At 48.5% G+C, this 21,424-nt stretch overlaps 1 protein-coding gene across 5 annotated transcripts in view; it reads left to right on the plus strand.

The window, feature by feature from the left end:
* Positions 1-21,424, plus strand: part of TOX2 (TOX high mobility group box family member 2) — a 212,581-nt gene that overhangs the window by 91,768 nt on the left and 99,389 nt on the right. The window contains exon 1 of one of the 5 annotated variants that reach the window (XM_015237797.3): positions 899-1,005. The exons of the other annotated variants lie outside the window; for them this stretch is intronic. The gene's annotated coding sequence lies outside the window, so the exon portion shown is untranslated. Of the gene's footprint in view, positions 1-898; positions 1,006-21,424 lie in introns of those variants that run through there. 5 annotated transcript variants of the gene reach the window in all.

Here is a 21,424-nt window from a genome sequence, read left to right on the forward strand (position 1 = left end):
GACACACACTCACCCACGTCCCCCTGACAGCAGCGCATTCATTCCTAAGCCGACACACAGTGACCCACTGTCACACATAGACAGCCACGCACCTACTTACACTACCGTCCCACACAAGTCTCCAGTCATTTATACACAACCACACTCAGTCACTCGCCCATCTGCACTGTCACACCGCCACATACGAGTCACCCATTCCCACACTACGATGCCACACACCCCGTTCCATGCTCCTCTCTGCTGTCACACGCAGTCACAACTGGGGACAGGCACACAAAGAAGTCACTCCGACAGTCACTCGCATTTCCAGTGACACACAGTTGCACACTGTCACACACAGCCACCCCATGGACGGCGAACGTCAAACATACTAATCTCCCTGACCGTCACAGAGTCACTAGTGGTCACACCCCGGGGCAGCCGCAGCCCCCACATCGACCCTCCCCCACCTTGGTCGTCCACACTCGCGTCGGGGTTTTAACTTCTTGGCGCCGCTGCGCACTAATTGGGCCATTTACTAATTGGCCTTCACTGCCTGGTGGGGCTTTGGATTCTGAGTTGGCAGTGGCCCATCGAGGTCTGTCCCCTCCCCAGGAACGGCGAGCGGGCGCCCCTCCAGGCTGGGGCTGCGGTGGAGGACACTCCCCTCTTTCTCGAGATCGCCGCCCCCACCCTCAGCCAGGTCCCCGCCGCGCTGCGCCCGGCGCGATGCGAGCTCAGCGCCTGGAAGCCCGGACGGGCGGCGTCCGACCCCGCTCCCCGCGCGGAGCCCAGGCCGGGACGCTGAGGTGCAGCGGCGCAGTCCGCGTCCCTTCCCTAGCCCTGGAGGGAACTTTCAAACTTAGTTAGGAAGCAGGACGGTCCTTGAGTCCGCGGGTCGGTGCGTCGGTCCCTGGCCGGCCGGAGCCGAGCGCGGCTTTTCGTCACTCGGAGCCCGGATTTAACGGTGCGCGCGGGTTTCCCCGTGGCCGTGGCGCAGACGTGCGGGCTTGGTGGCGCTGCGTGGTGAGTGCGCGTCGGGTGGCTGGATCCGCGGCCCTCCCGGGATCTCAACCGCACCCTCCAGGTTTTAAACTAAGCCTCTTGCTGCGGGGATGCTGTGGGGAGGGGCGTCCCTGCGCGGAACCAGGGGCCGCCCATGTTGGGCCTCTATGAGTACGTCCTCAGGCCTTGGGGAGTGGCTTCTGGAGTCTGGGGGCAAAGCCCTCCTCAGTTCGTCTGGGGCATGGGGTGGGGTCCGGGGTTACAGGGCCTGGGGCGGCGTGGAGCTGGGGTGGGCGGCAAGTGAGGCCTCCAGGAGGATGGAGTGATTATCTTTTGTCCTGTGACCAGCAAAGTTAGAAGCCGAAGAGGGGGATGGTGTCTTCAAGAGAAGGCCAGGTCTTGGGCTGCTTCCATCAGATGGAGAGAAAATTGATTAAAAGTAGCAAGTGGAGTCTTCAGGAAGAAGATGGTTGGGTGTAGGGGCAGCTGGTCTGTCTGCTGCCCTTGGCTTTGTTATTTTTTAAAACAAGAAGTTGGCAAGGCTCTAGCCTCTGGTTTGGGGGCATGGGTGACACGGGGGATTTGTGCCTCAAAGCCTGGTTGGGTAGGTGCTGCTAGCTTGGAGTGTTCCTTTTGGGGGTGGTGTTTCTGTAAACTGGAGTGGTGGTCTCATAAGGGGGCCTTTGGGTGGGGGTACCCAGCTGAAGCCCCTACTTTATTCTGATACACTATAAAGCTCTGACTCAGCACCAAGAAGCAGTGTGAAGTGCTAGTGGAAGGGCACCTATCAGGGAACGAGAAGCTGATGATTCTAGTTTCTGTCTGTGATCTCGAATCCCTGGCCCAGAGCAGAGGGTGTGTCCAGGAAGAGGAAGAGGATGGCAGCTGAGCCACTAGGAGAGGTGAAAGCTCCTAAAGATCTCACCTTGCACTTGGATGTGAGACCTGCTTCTCAATCCTTCAGCCTCATGGCAGGGTGAGTCAGGGAAGTCACTTGGCTCAGTCAGGGGTAGGTCAGAAGCTTGTTGGTAGCAGATCAGAAGTGGGCATTTGCCTTCAGTGCTGGCGATTGGGGGGTGGGGCGTATTGTGCCAGGAAGGTGATGTTGAGGGATGAGGAGGGGAATGGCCTGGCTCGATCCTTATAGCTGGTCACTATCAGAACTGGAGGGGAAACAGGCCCAAGGTACAGCCATGACCACACTTGGGGTCTGTAGACTGAGCTGCAGAGCCAGGACACAGCCTGCACACTGGGGGCTTGGTGCCTGGAGTCCAGACAAGAGACTTGCTCCCACAGGGACCCAGACCTGAGAAACACAAGGGCAAGCATTTGCCAAGTGATGTTGGACAACCATGGGGCAGTTGACCTGGAAGGGCCCTTGGCGACCGTTCCCTTGGTGACTGTCTCCCCTTAGCAATCCCCTAACACAGAGATTCCAGCCTTTTTAAACCAAAGTCATGAGCAGTGGCTGCTCTTTTGGTATCTTTTGTTTGAAAAAAATACACAATGGCAAAAAGCTGCTGTGGTTTCCTTTTTGCTTTGAAATAGATGTTTATTTTAGTAATCACAATAATATTAGCATGCATTTGAAAAATAGCTCACAAGTTACGAAGCAGGCACATGACTTAGTTCGTGTAGTAACGATGCCTGGTGAGCATAGGGGTTTGTGGCCCTGTAGCCCCCAGGGTCCGTGGCCCCCTGCTGGGAACCATTGATCCCCCCTTCCTTCACACCAGGGGAAACTGAGTCATGGAGTGATATACTCGTAGATTCCAGAGCAGGTGAAGAGCACAGCTGAGGCCTGAACACAAGCTCCCTGACTCCCAGCTTGACACTCGTCTGGCCTTCCCACAAGTCTTGTGGTTTAGGGGTTGGGAGTCATGACATCCTTCCTGGGGTAACTATACAGTCCTTTCCTTCGAGTTTTGGCAAGGCACTTTGTCAGGCTGAGGTCATTGCCTGGGGCTCCCCACTCAACTGTGGCAGACTGGTGGAAGCTGGCCATTGGAATTGGGCAAATCTGGGTCCAGTTGTGGCTTTGTGACCTAGGGCAAATGATTTTTAGCACTTTTTTTTTTACTGAGATCTGATTTCCATACAATGAAATGCGAATTTCAAGTGTACAGTTCCATGAGTTTTGACAAATAAGAACACCCGTGTAACCACTATCCCAATCCAGATAAAAAACTCTCTATCCCCGAAAGTTCTCTCATGCTCCTTTCCAGTCAACACCCCCTACCCCTAGAGGAAACTACTTATCTGATTTCTATTGTCAATGCTTTATTTAAGTTCAATTTAAGTGTATTAAATCAATTTAAGTTCTAGAACATCGTATGAAGCATATACAGTTTTGCATCTGGACCCATTTTGCTCAATGAAGTGTCCTTAAGATTTAACCATGTTGTACATATCTATAGTTTGTTCTAGTATATTGCTTAGTAACATTATATTGTATGAATATAGCACAATTGGTTTATCTGTTCACCTACCAGTGGACATTTGGGTTTGTTTCCAGGTTGGGGCTATTATAAATAAAGCTGCTGTGAACGTTCGTATACAGGTCTTTCTGTGGGTGGGGCAATTATTTACTATCTCTGAGTTTCAGTGTTCTCTTGAGGATGATACTGACCATCTCTGAGGTTCCAGAGAGTTAAGTGAGGTGACATAGGCTAGGACAGATCTTGGCACATACCAGCTACTAATTAGACAGCAATGGTATTAGCCATCTGGGACCTATTCCAGTAATAGGCTTAGCAACTCTGTGTTCCAAGTATCCTTCATCCCTTCCAAATATCCTTCAAGGCCAACCTGGGTACCACTTTTTCTATGCAGTGCTCCATGGCCAGCAACCTTCTCTCTTCCTCCAGGTTCCCCCCAGGAATGGGTGCTTCATGGGTTTTGGCATGTTCTGCCATCCATCGTTCAATCAACAAACAAAAGGGGACAGTCACCTTCTTGTGCTAGGCACTGTGCTAGGCAACTGATGCTATAGCAGTGAAGCAAAGTGACTCTGGAGCTTACATATCAGCAAGGGAAGTCATAAATAGATGGGTGATACATATATCATACATATATGGTATATATATGAGATATATATCATATATATATATGCGGTATATATATCATATATATTATGATGCCATATACATATCATATACATATGATACCATATATATATGGTATTTTGATTGATGCCAGTACTACAGAGAAAATTGAAGCTGGGAAGAAGGTTGCAGTGTCAAGTCCAGGGGCTGGTTTGCAGTTTAAGTAGGGAGGTTGGGGAAGGCCTTGTGGCCTAGACCAGTAGTTCTCAATTTCATGTATACATTAGGAATCATCTGGCAAGATTTGAAAAACAGATTCCTGGGTACCCCTTCCTGTGCCCAAGATTCTGATTCAGCTGGTTTGCACTGGGGTCTGAGGCTTTGCATGTCTGATGAGCTCCCAGTCGTGCCGCTGCTGCTCCAGAGACCACACATTGTGTAGCAGTGGTTTGGTTGTTTGTATACAGGTTTTTGTGGGCTCCCACCAGGCAGGAACCGTGCCCAGCACCTGGCATAGTGCCTGACCTATAATTACTCAGGAAATTGTTCTGATGGGTGACCCTCCACCCACACAGCTCTGGGCACAGCCTCTTGCCCCTGGATGGGATCTAGACAAGTTTGGTTCGTGAATGATTGGAGGCTCCTTGTGACAAAAATCCATGAAGTGGGAGTTGCTGTTCCCACCTCCCCCAGATTTGAGATATGAGAAGCCCACTCAGCATCTCTGGTAGGTGAGGTCCCCACAGCATCTTTCTGCTGGGGCCCAGGTGGCTGTTGGTGAGTTCTGGGGAGGGAGCCCTGGGCCAGGTGAACCTGGAGCTGGTCCTGGGGGAGCTCAGGACGAATGCTGTGTCTCTGTTAGGAAGCTCTTTTTCACTTTCTACCTAAAGGTGTTCCCTATAGCCCTCTTCAAGGACGACACTTCTCTACCTTATCAGGAGTGGCAGCTGAGGCCTGGCACAACCACCCCCAGTCTGCTGGATGACCTTGAGCATGACAGTGCCCTTCTCTGGGCCTCTGTTTCCCTCTGTGCAAACAGAAAGAAAATTAGTGACCATTAGGCTTGTGAGATGGGGAGCTGTGGTGTGGCAATTCAATGAAATAAAGGCTGGGTGTGTCCTTTCTAACTGTAGAGGATGGTGCACCGGCAAGGATGGGGATGATGCTTTTTGAGGATATGGGCCCTTGTATGCTGCAGAGGGTAGGAGCCTCCATGTCTACCTTTGTATTTCCAGAGCTGGACTGGCACGTAATTGCTCAGTAAATATTTGCTGAATGAATGAACTCAGGGCTGGCCTGTTGTTCCCTGTGGCTTGAGGAATTTAACATCTATTTGGCTTTTATAATCTGAAGATTTTGTGGTGAGCACATTGTGTCCAGGGCAGGGCAGGGGCCAAGCGTCTTTTGGCGGACCTGACGTTCCTAGAAGAGCTTCTCTGAGGAGGCCCAAGGGACAGAGCCCAGCATGGAAAGCAGCCAGTAAGCTGGAAAGAGCCTCACCCTCTTGCCAAGGATGACCCTGCAGCGTGGCTGCCAGTCCTGGAATGACTCTGTAGGGCATTTATTTTGCTTCCCTGATTTCCCAGAGCTGGTCTCAGTTATGAACGCAGTGTAAATTTTGGAGCCCAGCAGACTTGAGTTTGACCGTTACCTTACCAGCCTCAGTGGCCACAAGTTATTTCACCTCCCCGTGCCTCAGCCTCCTCTTCTGGAAAATGGGCACATCAACACCTCTCCCTGTGAAGTTGTCTTGGGGGTTGGAAATCCTACATGTAAAGCACTCAGCCCAGCAGGAAATGCTTTCGTTTCTATTCACAAAGAGTAGCACAAGTGAAAGTTAAAAATGCAAGAGAAGTCTAGTTTCAGCTCGAGCTGCTGGGGGAACGGTCTTCATCAAACATTTCTATGCCTTGATCTCTGGATCTGATTTTTCTGGGCCTCTGATTTAAGAGGTCTCTGCTCAGCATTTTGGAATGAGAGGGAGCTGCTCGCTTCCTCTGCAACTTTCTGTTTCCTTCTTGAATCTGTGGGAGGGAAGAGGGGTTTGGGAGGCAGGGAAGACTGATTCCCACAATGCAGCTGCACCAGTCACCCGCATGGGCTGGTGACCTTGTGCACGTCATTTAACCGCTCCAAGTCTCAGTTTTCTCACTGGTACAGGAAGACAGTAATGCCGTAGTTCCCTTTAATCTAGAGCAGTGTTTCCCAGCCTCAGCTATACTGGCATTTTGGGTCTGATAATTCCATGTTGTGGGGGTTGTTCCACGCATTATAGGATGTGTACGGCTTCCCTGGCCTCTACCAGCCAGATGCCCCCTCTCTAGTCAGGACAATCAAAAATGTTTCCAGCCTTGGCCAGGTGTTTCTGGTGGGGCGGGAGCAAAATCATCCCTGTTTGAGAACCACTGATCTAGAAAGTGGGGTGCAGGTAAACTAGAAGATGGTGGTGATGAGAGTGGCAGAGTACTGGGGCTCATGTTTTCTGTCCCTTATTTTAGTCCTATGTCTCCCTGTCAGTAAATCCTGTATCCACGTGGTTGAGAGTCATCATATTGACATGGGCCAAAAACCTACGTAGTGATTTTTCAGCATGGTTTGGGAGCAGCAATAAAAACATATGGTAAGTAATTATTAACTTAATGAGTCGTGGTAAATTGTAATTTTATATCTTAGTGAAAACATGTTGTATAACACGGGCTAATACATTTTGATCAATTATCCTGATGCTTAAGCTTTCTACTGTGCAGTTGCGATTTCTGGTGCCTGCTAGAATGAGAAACAAGGCTGTGGTTTCTCAATATGTAATGACCTGTTTACTGCTGGGTTTCTCAGATGTTCAGCAGGTTTAACTGAGTGCCTACTGTGTGCTAGGGGTTTCAACCCTGTCCTGAAGGCTCAGCGATGCAATAGGAAACTTGTCTTTCCTAGATGAAAGGCTGTGTGGATCCTTAATATATTGGCTCGAAATGCAGAGTCATCATTAAATATATAATCGTCTGGGGAAGTGACAGTGCCAGAGGTGTGGGAAGGCTTCACACGGTAGAGTCTTACAGGAAACCCACGCGGGCTGCTTAGGGGGGCATGCAGAGTGGTGGGAAGGCGTCCTAGGCAGAGGGAGCAGCCATCGCAAGGTGTCTTGGAGAGGGTTTGAGGGTACTCTCAGCCTAATTTGGGGAGACCTGACTGCATGGGAGCGGGACACCGGCAAAGATCATTATATAGTGTCACATTTCAGCAGGTTGGGTTTTAAGTAGAAAGGTGCCTTGGAGCCATAATTATGGTCCAGAGTATGGAATGTTTCAGGTTGCTGGATTCAGACCATTGTCAGCAACTGTCTCTTGGTCTTCTGCTGTGGGGAAGTTTTTTTGTTTTGTTTTGTTTTAGGTAAAGTTTAATATTATAAACTTATAATACAAAATATTCTTCACTTGTATAGAACTGGGGTTTATCATAAGTAGGTATCTAATTTCCTTCTTTACTGAAGCATAGTTGATTTACAATATTGTGTTAGTTTCAGGTATATAGCAAAGTGACTTAGTTATATATATATTTTTCATATTCTTTTCCATTATAGGTTATAAGATACTGAATACAGCTCCCTGTGCTGTACAGTAAATCCTTGTTGTTTATTTATTTTTTTATGTAGTCGTGTGTATCTGTGAATCCCAAGCTCCTAATTTATTCTCCTGCTTTCTCCTTTGGTAACCATAAGTTTATTTTCTACTCTGTGAGTCTGTTTCTGTTTTGTAAATAAATTAATTTGTATTATTTTTTAGATTGCATGTAAAAGTGATATATTATATAACTTTTTTTTGTCTGACTTATTTCACTTAGTGTATATTCTCTAGGTCCATCTGTATTGCTGCAAATGGCAACATTTCATTCTTTTTTGTGGCTGAGTAATATTCCATTATATATATATATATATATATATATATATATATATATATATATATATATATATATATATATATCTCCCACATCTTCTTTATTCATTCATCTGTTGATGGATATTTAGGTTACCTCTGTGTCTTGGCTATTATAAATAATGCTGCTATGAACATTGGGGTGCATTTATCTTTTCAAATTAGAGTTTTTGTCTTTTCCAGATATATGCCCAGGAGTAGGATTGCTGGATCATATGGTAGTTCTATTTTTAGTTTTTAAAATTTTTTAAAAAATTTTTGGGGAGGAGAGGTAGTTAGGTTTATTTTTAGTTTTTTGAGAAACCTCTGTACTGTTTTCCCTAGTGGCTGTACCAATTTACATTTTGCTGTGGGAAAGTTTAATGACATGTGTTTGATTTCCCCGGTTGCCAGGAATGCTCTGCTTCTCAAACTTCAGTGCCACAGAATCACCTGGAGGGTGGTTAAAACATAGATTGCTAGCAGCATCCCTCAGAAGTTCTGATTCAGTAGGTCTGGGGAGGGGCTGAAAATGTGCACAGCCAACAAGGTGATAATGCTGTGCTGCTGGTCTAGGAGGCACACTCAGAGAATATGGCTCTAGACTAGGATACAGGAGGATTTTCCCACCTTGATCTAGGACACTAGGGATGTACTGCTGGCCTAGGGCATGTAGCCCTAACTTGGCCATGGTCACCTGTCCCAGAGACTCCTGCTTTCTTTAGGACCCCCTATGGATCATGGGGAGTGTCTCCTTTACCTTGGAGAGAATCTTACCCTGGACTCCTTGGAAACAGACTCTGAGAAGCAGAATTGCCTGTAGATGGTGTATTTGGGGGAACGTTCTCAGGAAGTGCACCTCTAAGGGAGTGGGGGAGGCATGATTTGGCAGAGGGAGGTGCTGGCCTGGGATATAGTTAATGATGGAAGCATCCCTCAGAGAGCCGGGCTTCAGTTTGTCCCAAACTGAGGCGAGGGGCTGCCTTTTCCTTTGATTCTTGCATCATCTGGTCATTGGCTTCAGGCAGTTCCCACAGGGAGTTCTGTGGGGCAGGGAGCGGTTCCGAGTGGCGGACACAGCTGTCAGCCCAGCAGGTAGGGAATGAAAGGGTAGAAAGGTGGAGCACTGCAGTGTCATTTCAGGAAGCTGCATCTTGGGGAGAGAACTCACCGTCCTCCTGGTTCCCAAGAAATCAAGGGGCAGCATGTTGATGATTTTTAGAGACTCTGAGTCACTTGCTGGATTCTTCTTTAGTTCACAATGTGAGCGAGAGCTGGGGGATAACTGCTTCTTAGGTCCGAGTGAGAAAAATGACAATTAATGGAATTTTCTGGGGCCCAAGGAGATTCTCTTATACATTCCTGGGTAGGATTCCAGAGTTCTTGTGCTCAGATGTCGCACATTTCCTTGTGTGGCAGGGAGGACTCTAGATTGACTTCTGAGGCCATGCCTAGGGAGTCCCCTGTGGGCAGGGGACCATGGCTTTCTCTTTGGACTGGAGTCCTGTCACATTCTTCAAGAGCCTCTACCTTGCCCCGGTCTCAGTGCAGGTCAGCATCCGTGGCTGTCCCTTCACCACTCTTCGATCTTCTCTGAGCAACCAGGAAGCTCAGAGGCCAATAAGTGGATCACTTGTAGACACAGGATATCGTGAGGCAGCTTTTGCTCACTTAACTCACTCCCAATTTCATTTCACTCTTCTGTCATTTCCTTCTATATTTTCAGTCCTTCTCTTCTTTCTCTCTCTTTTTTTTTAAGTTGCTTTTGTTCTCTGTAAAAAACCCCACAGAAATAGAGTAGAATATAAAGGAGAAAAGTAGAGCCCCCTCACTCTCTTTCCTTTTCCCCACTGCCCTCTCAGCCCGACTCCCCAGGGCTAACCACTGAGGGGAGTGTGCTGGGTGTATCTCCAGGCATAACCGTTTTTCAGGTCAACACTTCTAATACGTGTGTTGTTTCTGTTTCTTTAATCCCTTTTTCATTTCCCAGAATTCTGTATTGTTTCTTGATTGCTCTTACGTCATAGTGGCCTGTTCTTTTTTTTTTTCATGGATATGTGAATATCTTGAATCTTTTTGAAGATGATAATTCAGTTTTTTTTAAAAAGTTCTCTTTTGTTTGCTGCATTAACTCTGTTTTCTTTTTGGTTAGCTCTTCTGTTCACTTTTTGGCTTCCCTTTTATGTTGATATTTTCTACAAATGCCTGGTGACTCTTGGCTGACATTTATTTCTGAACAGGGCTCTAGATCGATCTGTTCTGTAGTTGTGAGTTCCCTCAGCACCCGTGAAAGCCACGAGCATGTGGGCAGGCAGTGTGAATGTTGATCTTAGGTGCAGTCTGCGGGTGGACACCTGAAGCTGGAGACTTCTGCTAGAGCGTGGGACAAGCTCCCTGGAGGTTGGGGACATCTGTTTCTCTCATAGGCCAGCAGTTACCCATGGGCCCTGGTGCACTGTGTATTCTTGTATCATGCTCATCCGTAAGTGGGGAATCCCTGAGGCAGATTTCTCATTTAATTAGAGAGTTTGTCTCCCTGGCTTTAGCTTTGAGGCAAAACCCACAGGCAGCTTCTCTGAGGGCCATAGGCTAACACAAAGGTCACGTCATCTCCTCTGACCAGGGCTCCCGGCTCCTGCTGCCTGGGTTTTGGGATTTTCTGGGGCTGTCAGGAAAACAATTCTTCCAGAGGTCTTGTGTTGATGTGCTGGTGCCTCAGCTTAGATAGGTTTCATTGTCAGTCTGTCTCTCTGATTTCTTACTTTCCAGCACCCTCTCCATGGGTTTTCTTGTTTCCTTATGGGCTTCTTTGGACTTACTCCATTTTCATCTATCTGTCTCTCTGAATTATGAGTCTGTATGTGTGTATATGAATTATGAATTATGTGTGTATCTGTCTTTTTCTGTCATTCTATGGGGGGTTAGAATCAGGGAGAGGTTAAAGTATGTGTTCTCGCCACCATTGTGAACAAAAAGTCCCCTCTCACTGATTTTTATTTCTAAATTTTGTGCCATTTTGTGGAGAAAAGTAGGGTAGAAATAAGCACAAATTATTCCCAGAGCATTTACTGCATGTCAGGCTCACTCACTCATATCATCGCATTAAGTCTTCTTAAGAACGATGCTGGGCACATGTGTGCCCATTGTGTAGGTGAGGAGACTGAGACCCAAATGGGTCGAGTTACAAAAGGCAGCAGAGAAGCTGATTGGCAGAGCTGGGGTTTGGACTGTGCCCTCGCACTCCTCTCTCCTGCAGCCTCCGCGGTGCCAGCGGGAGCTCCCGCCCTCTGCAGGGATGCAAGAGTGGGCCAGCTCACCCCTTGGTTTTACTGTTGATGCATTGTCTGTTCTGGGGGCCAGGAGGTTCCCAGCTGGGCCTCCTGCCTCGGTTTGCAACTTCAAACATCATGTGGTAATAGAATGCCTGCACATTACAGCTAATTAAAACGTGCTTATCTCGAAGTTGGGCCTAATTTGCCGGAATGATTTAGAAACCTGTTGGAAACTAATCCAACTCAGCATATAACCCAGGGTCAATCTCATGCATAAATTTTATTGTTCCACTATGCTGTGTTTTGGCTTAAACTGAACTTGATAATGTGGAAGAAGGACCCTGGGCCTTTTGTTGCTCATTTATTCTGCAGATATTTAATGAGTGCCTATTGGGTGCTACCTACATTATTTAAGAAGGCCTCTTTACTCCGTCCCACCCTATGTGCTTTCTCTGTCCTATACAGCCACCTGAGCTGTAAGTTAATTTTTATGCAAAACCAGATAGTGGATTCAAATGTGACTTTTGAGTTCTATGGAAGTACCTAGGTTCATATCCTGGCACTTATAAGCGGTGTGACTTTGGACCTGTTACTTAACCTCTCTGAGCTTCACTTATCACACATAACCGCATTTGTGCTCAGGTTTGTGGTGCGGCCTCTGGGCGATTAAGTCAGTCATCCCCTCCCTCATTACTGTGCCAGGAGTGGTTCAGGTCATCTGGACCCTCCAAAGGACAAGGGCATAGGCGCCATCCCAGCTTTTTCTGTCTTTTTTTTTTTTTTTTTTTTTTATAAATGAGAGGTGTAAGGCGCTTTCGTGTTCAGAATAAGTGTAATGGTGTTTCTGGTTGGGATGGCCTCTTCTCTCCCCTGAATCAGTTTTCTTCTTTCTCACTGACGCTCCCACTGGGACTCTTTAAGGTTTACTTAAACATTCAGACTCGCCAGACTCACATGGGTGACCCTTGGTACCTGTCTTCTCGAGGGACTTGGGACAGGAACCATTGCTGCCAGCAGGGCACATGATCCAGTCCTCGTCCCTGGGGGTGGTTCCAGCCGCAGTCGCTGCGGTAGCCCGCGGAGGCGGCCAGCAGCGCTGCTCCTTGTCAGTCCTCTTGCCCAGCTTTCCGTTCGGGTACAAGGGAGTGAGACCCACAAATGGTGAGTTTGGAAGCCACCCCCACTTGGAAGCCTTTGTCCCCAAAGGACCCATGTCTCTTGTAGCAGTTCTGTAGTCTTCACTTCAAGGGTCCCTGAAAGGGGCATGTCAGTTACAAGAGTCACTGTACTCAGGAAGACCTCAAGTATGGCTTCTTTATCAGCTATTTATAATTTATTTATAGTTCCTTCTAGTCTGGATGCACCTTACCCATCAGGGGTCATTTTTACCATAAGCAGAGTTACCTAGTAACATAGTCCTACCTTCATCAGGTTTCCAGGGGAGTTATGCTGGACAGTTAACAAAGGTGAAATGCTCTTGCAAGGAGGAAAAGGGTTTGGTTAACCCTTTATCCATATTTGCCATCCGATTTTTTCCTGAGGGGTGGTGCTTTTTGGCAGCCCTTTTACAGGGATGGATGAAGCCTTGTTTTGTAATATATCCTGTGCTTGTGCATGTTTTTTGATTGATCTGTGTAAGACACACACACAAACTCTGGCCAAGAGATAGGCTTTGGAGTCATACTGGCCTGGGATCAAGTCCTGGCTTTGAGTTAATTCATTTACTCATCCATTCGTTCAGCCATGCAAAGAACATTCACTGCCTGTTGTACACAAGGCTTGGAGGGAGATGCCAGACATGAACAGGGGATTAAGATCTGGTCCTTGCCCTTGAGAAGCCACAGTCTAATATATTAGGGAGACAGGCAAAAATAAACAATTCCAAATGGATGTGAGACTACCAGACCAGGCTGAGGGTAGTCAGGGAAGGCTTCTCAGAGGAGAGGACACCGGGTCTGTGCTTGAAGGTGAATTGGCCAGGTGAAGAAGATAGGGAAGATCATTCCAGGTAGATGGAACAGCATGTGCAAAGGCATAGAAGGGGCCCAGAGTGTCAAGAGATAAGGCTGGAGAAGGGAGCAGGGGCATTTGGAAAGCTGCTTGTTATCTCTGGGCGTCAGTTTCCTCATCTACAAAATGGAATTAATGGTGATTACCTGTTGCTAGAATTAAATGAGATAGTAATGTGTGTTTAAGCATCTGGGATACTTAATTTTAATTCCTTTTCCAAATCTAAGAATGCCTAAGAGCCAAACTTTGACTTTAATTTTTAATTAAAAAATGAGATAAAGAGAAAAAAAACCGCTAAAACCTGAAGGGCCTGGCCACCACCTGTGCAACGCAGGCCTCTCCTCTGGTGGCTCTTCTGTCGTCGTCCCTGTCTTTTGGATGGAGCACTGAATGTTTGCACTCTGTCTTGGATTATGTCTTACAGTGTCAGTGAAGGCATAATTGTGTTTTCCTAACGGTTACCATTAACAATAAGCCACCGCCCCATTATAGCATCTCTAGGACATTTTTCCCGCTGCCGACAGCCTTGGGTCTGTCTGATGCTCTGTCAGTGTGTCCTGTCACTTGCTGCTGTGTCTTGCTTTTCTGAATGGTGGCTGCCTCCCACATACTAGCTGGGGACTCTTAGCTTTGGGGAATATTCACCATCCAGGGACCACAAGTCACACATCAGGATGCTCTGAGGAACCATCCCAGCCATGATCGAGCTCTTTCTGATGTATAAATTGTATCCTGTCAGTTCTCTGGGCAGAATCGCTCATGGGTCTCTGTTGTGGCTTGGTGAACCCTTCCCAACCAAAATCAGACCTCTGCTTAAAACCTTTCCCCAGTGTGTAGGTAACAACAGATGCTTTTTCTGGCCCACATATCCTAGTGCGATCTTGCCCTTGCCTGCTTTTCTAGCCTCACTCCCAGCTGCTCTGTCAGAGGCCTCAGGCTCTTTGCTGGGTATGCAGTGCGGAGCAAAGCGAGCCTCCATTGATGCCATTCTAGCCACCTCAACCTGCTTGCTTTCTCCTGAACAACATCCTCCCCCACGCTTTTTTTTTTGCTTGAGGGCCTTTGCATATGCTGTTCTCTTTGGAATATTCTTGGCTTCATTCTGCACTGGCTCCTGCTCATCCTGCAGGTCTCAGCTTTATACTTACCTTGTCCCAGACTCCGTTCCCCCGAATCTGTGCGGTTACCTTGTTACTCTCTTTCTCAGCCTCCGGTGTATTTTTCCCCCTTGCATCATACATCTATGAGATTATTTGAGTGTCTTTTCCATCTTGAGGACAGTAAGCTTTCCAACCTTTGGGGCCATGTTTGTTTTCTTCACCACTGAGTTCCCAGCACCTTAGCGTGGTGTCCGCTGTGTAGTAGGTGCTCAATAAAAAGTTGCTGAAAAAACAGACTCACAGACATAGAATACAAACTTGTGGTTGCCAGAGGGGAGGGGACAGACTGGGAGTTCGAGATTTCTAGATACTGACAGGTATATATAGAATAGATAAACAAGTTTATACTGTATAGCACAGGAAATATATTCAAGATCTTGTAGTAGCTCACGGTGAAAAAGAATATGAAAACGAATATATGTATATTAATATATGACTGAAAAATTGTGCTGTACACCAGAAGTTGACACAACATTGTAAAATGACTATAACTCAATAAAAATAAATAAATAAAAATTTGCTGAAAGAATGAATGAATCAGTGTGGCATTTATAATTTCCAGAGATGGCCACCAGAACGTACCCCACACTGTTTTTCCAAGAACGATTTGCTCATTGTCTCTGGGCCTCCTTTGTCTTCTTTGTACATTGTTGCCGGGAGAATTAAACAAAAATGTGACAGACACAGTGTCTGGGCCTTGTAAATGTTAATAAATGTGGATTCCCATTGTAACGACATGCCACCCTCACCTCCAGCCAGGCCCAAGGAAGAAAGTTGAAATGGGAGGCAAGAGGGCTCATGTTCGAAACCCTTAGGGTTTTTAATCACTGCTTGACTCTCTGAGGATGGCGTTGGCAGACCTCACTCCCCTGTTTTGTCCACTTCCCGACTCCCTGCTGGTGGTGGTGACCTTGCCCTTTTCGGGAGGGAGACGTCACTCCCAGTTGCTTTGGTTGGGGTAACTGGGGCACAGTCGGCCTGACCTTCGGAGATAAGGGAATCTCTCTAGTCTGTGGGAACACTTCTGTTGGGCAAGCAGGACTTTTTGGTGACTTCTCTCACAAAGTTATCATCCCTTTCTTCTTATTAAACTGTGAATTATGAAAACTGTGTTCCCTGCCAAAAAGCTTAAGAAATGAGGGAAATCACCTGCTACGATTCTTCCACACAGACTCAAGAATGTGTTTATTTGGGCACCATCTGTCATTACTATTCAGTACTGCAGACGTCTCCCCTGCGCCCCAGTCCCCCAGAAACGCCTTACCTTTTTCTTTTCCCTTCTCACAATGTGTAATTTACCTACTCACTATATGCTTATGTCCCACCCCCACCGCCGGGTTAGCAGCTTCATCGGGACTGACTCTCTGCTGTTGGCTCGTGGATGTAGTTCTCAGAGCAGCTCTAACTGCTGTGCCTCTGGTTTAGGCATTCTCCACCTACCTGGTGGGCTCCTACCTACATGTCTTTAAAGTTTCTATTCAAGTGCCACCCCTTCCGGGAGGCCTTCATGGATTGCCTCTCCAGAACCTGCAACACTGTAATCTCCCTGAGAACAGCCCGGTACTCTCTGTCCCCAGGAGATGGGGCCTCGCACGCCATGTCCAGGAACTGGGACTTTGTCTCAAGGGTGGTGGGAGTTGAGATGTGCTACATTTTAGAGGAATCTTTGTGGCTATCTTATCGGGAAAACAATGGACGGGGCCAAGGATGGGGGCAAGATGACAGCTGGGAGCTGATTACTCTGGTTTGGGAGAGGATTGATGCTGCCTTGGGGCTGCACTCTCCAGTATAGTAGCCACTAGCTACACGTGGCAATTTAAATTTAAATTAAAATAAAAACGTGGTTCCTCAGTCATGCCATATTTCAAGTGCCCGATAACCCCGCAGTGCAGATATGGAGCATTCCCATCATTGCAGAAAGTTCTGTTGGACCACTCTGGCTTGGACTATACTGGTGAGGGTTGGAAATGGAGAGAAGTGGAGGGATATGGGAGACATTAGGAGGTAGACGTATGAGATTTGGGGATGGGTTGGATGTGGGGTGTGATGGAGAAGGATGTCGAGGATAAGACCTAGGCTGTTGACTTTGGCCAGAGTAGAACTCCTAGCTCAAAAGGATCAAGTGTTTTTATGGCTTATGATTCAGGGTGTCATGCCGAAGGATCGTCTATGTCCACCAACGTCACAAGAAAGCGTCCGTCTCAGTGTGCCCGCTTGGCACGGCTGATCGTCTTGTGAAAAAACCTTCAGGTGGACCCATGCCTCTTGCCAAATCTGCCTTCACTTCGGGGCCCACACGTGGACCGTGAGGTCTTTGTGATCCGGGAATTATATGTATATTAATGCCGATTTCAATGAAAAGAGTCATGTTTGCTATTGTGGTACGGTCTGATGCTGTTTAAATGCCTTCAGTAATATCTTCAATCAGACGGCAAATAGAAAACAGGAAAGTTAGTAATAAAAAATGAATTAGGGCGATTAGCTAAAGGTGAACCGCTTCCCTCCTCGGGCAACTGGCAGAGTTGACGGAGCTTTGCAGGGTTCCTCCTGTCCAAACACACGTCTGGATTAGTGCCGCCCCTGGGGCTGGCCCTTGGGTCCGCTCGGCACATAGGACTTGGTTATTGCATTTAGTTTAGCAAAGGTCATGGGCATCCCCTCGGAGGGGCTCACACCCCGGGGTAGGCTAGAGCGGGGCCTCTGAAGAGTGCTTTCTGACTCAGACCAGGAGCTGCTGCTTCTAAGGCAGAGACATCAGTGGGCTTGATCCCTGCCCTTCATCCTCCAGGGCCCTGGGGAATCTTACCTTCCCTCTTTCCAGCATCCTCCCCAAAGGTGCCCTTGGGGAGCCTTCCCTAGCTGTCTGATGTTGGGATTAGGGTCCCTTCAAGAAGGGGGTTGAAACGGCAAATCTTTAACTGACTAATGCAAACACTGAGATGGTTCCTGGGGCATCGAAGAGAAACAGAATTCTGGTGACCAAGTAAGGTGTATGGGACTGGAGCTCAAACCAGAAGGGCATGGAGCGTCCACCTTTGTAATGTTGGGCTCACACCTACCCAGAGCATGGAACACAGAGATGGCTCAGCTGGTGGTTGGGGTGGTTATGTCTACACTGATTGGCTTACCTCCACAGTCCATGGCCAGGGTTGGATAACACACACATGTGCTGTACGACCTTCACAACAAATGGGCAAGTTTGGTGAATACCTGTCCAGGTGCTGGTTGGATGATCCCCACTGCGGGATAGCCACCTATCTTAAGCCAGTGCTTCTCAAATTTTAACATGCATGGGAATCACACTGGATCTTGTTAAAATGCAGATTCTGTTTAAGTAGATCTGGGAAGGGCTGGAGATTGAGCATTTCTCCCAAGGTCCAGGGGATGCTGAGCTGCTGCTCAGTGGACCACAGTTTGAGAAGCGACACCTCTGTGTCAGGCTGAGCTCCCTAGCAGCAGAGCCTGGAAAAGGATTCTTGTGAAAGAGATTCAGTGTGGAGGGGTCTTGTGAGAAGAGGAGTGGGGGCCGCAGGACAGAGGGGAGCAAGGAGGTGGTCTCACTGGAGACCTGCTTCCGCCTGATCCTATGGGGAGCCCTGAAGCATGAGTGGTACTATGGAGCTGGCCCCACCCTGAGGCCAGGTAGGGGGTGGCCTTTCGTACCCCCGTGTCAGCTGGTCACTGGCCACGGGCTTCCTCAGGGCTGAGGGAGGGGGTCGTGGCTCCTGTGCTTCTCTCACATCAGCCGAGGGCAGCTCTGCCGAGGAGGACGGCCTGCACTGCCCCTGGTGGGGGGCACCACCCAAAAAGGAAGGTCTGAGGGGTGACCCCATCAGCACCCACACCGTATCCTTGCTTGCCAATGACCGTGAGGGGTATGGATGGGGGACAGGATCTTGGCTGTTGTTTGAACTCTGCTGTGTGACCTTGGGTAAGGCACTTCTGCTCTCTGGGCACTGTTTGTGCTGCAGCCTCACAAGGTTTTGATCATGATTGGTCCTTGGTCCCTATCCTTAGGTTGTGACCGAGTCTGAGGTAGGGATGGGTGGATGGGTGGGGGGTCTGCAAAGGATGGGGTGACTCTTACTTCAGAGCCCAAGGTTGGGGAAGAGGGGAAAAGAGGGGAAAAGAGAGAGAAATGGGAGGTGGGAGGGGGGGAGAGAGGTAGAGAGGAGAGGGAGGGAGGAGAGGAGGACAGAGAGGGAAGATCCCTGAGACCTGCATGTTCAGGGAGGGCTTTCTGGGGAGGGAGGCATTTAGGAAGGACCTCCAAGAAGGGTAGGATGGGGACATACAGAGGAGGGGAGAACAGAACAGCCATTTATTTAGCATCCATCATGGGCTGGATATTTCATTTATGTTATTTATTTAATATTCACAACAACCCTTGAATTAGAAGCCATCCCTGCTCTGCACATGAACTGAAGCTGCAGAGGAGAGGTCACTGGGCTGTGATCACAGTGGGACTGGAACCCAAACCTGTTCGCAGGAATCCCCAGCTGCTTTCCACCTCCCAAGAAGCTTTTTGTTGTTCTCAACTTGATGTTGTGTAGATCAGACACACGCTGTTTGTCTGTGAGTCTGTCCTGGCCAGTGCCCTTCTGTTAGTCCCTGTATCAGTTATCTCTTGCTGCATAACAAGCCACCTCAAATTAGTGCTTTAAAACAACCACCATGTTATTCACTCACAATCTGTGGGTTGGCTGGAGGGCTTTCTGGGCTGGGCTTGCTGGTCTCTGCAGGGCTCTATCTTATATCTGTGGTCAGTTGGCTGGTCAGCTAGCAGCTGGGAGATCGAGGATGGCCTCACTTATGTGTCTGGCAGTTGGCAGGCTGCTGGCCGGGGTCTGATGGTTGCGTCAGGTCTTCCCAGAGCTCCTTGTCCTCCAGCAGGCTAGCTGGGGCTTGCTCACCTGGTGCTTCTGGGTTTTCGGTGCAGTGAAGAGGCCGCCCCGATGCACAAGTGCTTTTCAAGCCTTTGCTTGCAGCAGATTTCCTGCTGTCTCATTGGCCAAATAAAGTCACGTGGCTAAGCCCACCTTCAAGGTGTGAAGGAATAGATTCCATTTCTCCATGAGAGGAGCTGTAGCATCACAGTGCAGAGGGCACATGTACAGAAACAGGAGGACTTGAGGTCATTTTTAATCCGCCACAGCTGCCCTTGCTGTTTCAGACCACATTTATTGAGCCCCTGCTGTGTGCCAGGCACTGTGGCAGGGACTCCAGGGTGAACAAGACAGACTCAATGCTGTACTTATGCAGCCTTTAGTCTAACTAATAAATAAGCACATGAAACATAATGTGAGTGTGACAAGTGTGATTAGAACTGCACAAGTGCTGTGTGGCCAGATAACAGGGAGGGTCAGAGAAGTCCCTTAAAACTGAGACCTGTAGGAACACTAGGAGTTGCTAGGTGGTCAGGACAGGGGAACAGCATGTGCAAAGGCCCTGTGGGAGGAGGAACCTGGAGCATTGGAGCACCCAGTAAAGTGCCAATCCCTTTAAGTGTCTGCAGGCTTGGGCTTAGAAAGGAACTTTTGGTTTGTAGCTGTCCCCGAGCAGCCCCTGTGTGACACAATCTCAGGAGGGAGATGGGGATAGACCTTTCCATGGATGGCTCACTCACAGGGGCAGCTGGGCTTGCTTGGTCTCTGGGAGGAGGGAGAGATGAATACTCCCAGGGAATCCTTGTGGAAGAGAAAGGATTTGAGCTTTGGAAAGGGCAAGGAGACAACAAGGGAGGGGTCCGATGCATAGGATTGGAGAGGGTGTGGGGTGCTAGGTTAAGGAACGGGTTTGGACTTAGTTTTGTTTGCCAGTCTTTGGACCATGAACTGAGAGTGATATGGTCAGATCCCGGGTGGTGACCTGAGTGTCGAGTCCCCCTGGGGAACTCCCTGCTTCCATGAGCTGCCTCTGATGTCCCTGAGCCTTGGAGAGGTTCTCTCAAGACATATCAAGATGTACAGTTTGGGAGAAGGCCTGGGGTCACTGGGAGCTGGAATAATGATCATGAATGAGCCAGCACAGAGTTGGAAAAAATGGGACAGGTCAGAAGAATCCAAGGTTAAATCCCTGCTTCTTGCTGATGTCACCATAAAACTCTGGGCAATTCACTGCTCAGCCCCAAGCCTTGGTTTTCTCATCTGAAAATGGGGCTGGGTCCCATCCACCCTGGGTTGGCTGTGGAAGGACCTGTGGGGCTGAGTTAACATTAGCACCTTTACCTCTGTGCATGCGGGTTCTTGCCTGTGTGCAGCCAAGGACAGCACAGGGACCTCGGTGACTACACAGTTGGAGTGTATGTAGCAAACACTCCTCTTCACCAGGCCTGCATGTCAGGGAATCTGTCTTCACCAGAATAAACAGAAACCATGGCAACCAGGATGCATCACGTGGACCAGCATCCCATCCCGCTGCTGATGGCCAGGAGAAGGGCCTGTCACAGATGCCCATCGAGGATGGGGTGACCCCAAGGGACCTCCTTAACCCCCTCTCTCTGCCGGAAGTAGGACTGAGAAGATCTGGAAAAATCAGTCCTGATTTGGGATTTCTATTCAACCTCAGATTTTATTACTGAATTTTATTTTTTAGTCCTGTTCCAGAAAGCATGTCTTGAGTGAGATAAGTTGGAGCAGACCTCCCTGCCCTCCCTTCCCTTGTCCTCTGCTGACCGATACCTTGGAAGGATTTTCCAGGACAGCGGTGGAGGTGGGCACCAACATGGTGACAAATCTCGGGAGAGAGGGTACAGGCCCATTGGGCTCTGCCAGTCTCCCCAGACGTGCATCGAGGTGGTGGCATTAATACCCCACTTTATGGAGAGGCTCACCTTCACCCAGGGTTCGCAGCTAGTAAGTGGCAGAAATGGGATTCAAATCTGTGTCTGTGCTTCAGAATTCATTTCCAAAAAAAAAAAAAAGGAAAGAATTCATTTCCACACCGCCTTTGGCTGAATTGGGCGCTCAGCCGCCAGTGTGGCAGGGAAGAGGGGATTTGTCAGTTCCCCGTGTGGGGGTGGCTGGCCTGCAGGGCCTGCCCCCAGCACA

The sequence above is a fragment of the Vicugna pacos genome, chromosome 19, assembly GCF_048564905.1.
Source record: "Vicugna pacos chromosome 19, VicPac4, whole genome shotgun sequence".
Classification (NCBI taxonomy): domain Eukaryota; kingdom Metazoa; phylum Chordata; class Mammalia; order Artiodactyla; family Camelidae; genus Vicugna; species Vicugna pacos.